This window comes from Chenopodium quinoa, unplaced genomic scaffold, assembly GCF_001683475.1.
Source record: "Chenopodium quinoa cultivar QQ74 unplaced genomic scaffold, ASM168347v1, whole genome shotgun sequence".
Lineage (NCBI taxonomy): Eukaryota > Viridiplantae > Streptophyta > Magnoliopsida > Caryophyllales > Amaranthaceae > Chenopodium > Chenopodium quinoa.
In genome coordinates, this window is record NW_018743979.1 from 4,148,179 (window position 1) to 4,150,619 (window position 2,441).

Sequence of the window (2,441 nt, forward strand, 5' to 3'; positions counted from 1 at the left end):
TTTACAAAAGAGAATTTCATAAACCCACATAACTTTTAGCAATAAACAACCTATATAAGTAAACAACCACCTATACATCAGGTCCAATAACAAGGTAAAAGCAATTAACAAATTCATAAAACCAAATAATCACAAGAAATAGACACCCTCTAACCAAACAAGAACTTTCACAAAATATAGCAAATCAACAATTTTTGTCATTCAAAAATACCAACCACAAATTCATTTTTATGCCAGCATAGTTATAAAAAAAAAATAAAAAAAAATAAAGAATATTTCAAGAATCATTTTTAATTTAGTAAATTAGTTCAAGTAATATATAATCTTCCTCACAATTTGTTCAGTAGATTTTTAAGCAAAATATTCAGTCAAACGCTTGTCATAGATGTGGAGCCAAATATGAACAATACCACCAGCTTGTAACACATTAACAGCAAATACTTAGCATCAGAGAATAGCAAAGAAGTTTGCTGATAGTAATTCTAATAGATGAAGAATAGTGTTTTCGACTACACATCCGGGATCCAAAAGGCTTAGTAAACATACCATATGGATATTCTCTGTTTCTTTTCCACTGTATATCTAAACGATCTCCTGGCTTCAAATCATCCAGACAATCAGACACATGAAGCTCATATGCAGGATTATCAACAGGTGGTGCTTTGATTCTACTCCAGGATGTGTTTTCCTCTACGGTCTTTCGGCCATGCAGGGTATACCTTAAGGACATAAGAACAACTTCATCAACAAACTCTCCCAATAAAACTATCAGACCCAACAATTCATTTACTCAAAAATATAAAATTCAAGGTCAAATTATATAAAAAATTGATAACTTTCTACCATGTACTTCATCTAACCTAGCTTGGAAAATGTATGATTTGGGTTGTAGCTAAGTTCAGCATCATAACATGACAGCACAAATCCATCATGTCCATCCTGCATTAACAGAAATTGTTTAGGCCTACAATCTATGCTTATAAATAATGAACACAAAACAGCTAATCATGCCTCTATAATATGCAATTCTATACAGAAAAACGTGTGTACACCTCACGATTATAAACATGAGACGGGAACCCCTTGCCGCTTTCAAGACAAAGATACCAACCCGTGAATGGATCAAGTGGTAAACAACCCTTAAGCTCACTTTTACCTATCAATTTTGGCCTAATCAATGATGAAAAGGGCCACAAACTAAAATAATTTCTATTTTCCTTTATTATTGCGACCACCTAAGGAAATTTCCTTTCATTAAGGGCCATACGTTCATGCCATTTTACGAGAGCAGCATTACCAGGCCAATCACTCTTCCCCATTTGCTCTTCATATGTTTCTCCCACATATATATGATTACTCCTATATTTTCCTCTCAACTCTCTCATACCACAGCCAAGCTGCACAAATCAGTTAGTAAAAGCCAGTCTAGATCATAACCAAGGCCAAGTCTGGCAAATCCAAAACTGATATTTCCTCATCTTCCACCCTAACAAACTCCATTGTATGAACTTTTCTCACTAGACTCAAATAAGTAGCCTAAAAACACCAAAAACAAGCCCCCTATTTCTAATATAACATACAAGGGACTAAGATAATCTACCCAAAAAAAAAAGGATAAAAGTACCCTCATCTTAGCTAGTTTAATTGGTAACAAAGACTTGACAGCAAAAATGAATGAGAAAGAAGATATCAAGAAGGAAAGCACTGGACTTAAGGCAAATAGTATATCATACTTCGTTTAATGGCATACTAACCAATAAGAATATTGTGCAATATCTGAGGATTTATTGTATCAAGTGATTGCACAACGTACTATACTTATATATAATACTCCCAACTTTCTAAGTGGGAGAAAAATCTAAGCAATCTTAACAATTTGATGAGGGGTCAGCTAGATAATAGGAATTTATCTTGGAAAAAACCTTAACAAAGTCGTTTTAAAGAGGAGCAATCTGTAGATACCTTGACCGACACGGATTTAACTTCAAATCAAAGAATCTACTCTGATACTCCACTTTTCCTAACTCCCGTGAAAAAGGCAAATTGTGAACTATAAATGGGACGGAAAGAGTAATAATTTAAGAATATTAACACAGGATGTATCAAATAATTAGTAAGCTGCTGCATAAATGCTAAAGGGTATCTGGATAGAGTGAATTTGACACCAACTTTAGTAGCAGAAATTATACAGACACCGATCACAGCATAGTGGGCAATTAATATAATTAAAATAATCAAAAGTAATGTGGATGATTTTGTTTCAAACTTGTGAAACAAACCAAAAACAAAGATTTGATTAATCAAACAAGATAATGATTAACTTATTGCAAACCCCAGATGCTCAAATCTGTAAAATTCTGCTCTTAGATTATATAAAGCATAATTATTGGAGGAAAAAAAAAAAAAAAAAAAAGTTTATAAAGTAGGAAAATTGACAAGAA

General features: G+C 33.1%; 1 pseudogene; it reads right to left on the bottom strand.

Annotated features, from left to right (window-relative positions):
• Nucleotides 1-950: 950 nt before the first annotated feature.
• On the bottom strand, nt 951-1,738 carry LOC110689968 (annotated as a pseudogene).
• Between the last annotated feature and the right edge of the window lie 703 nt (nt 1,739-2,441).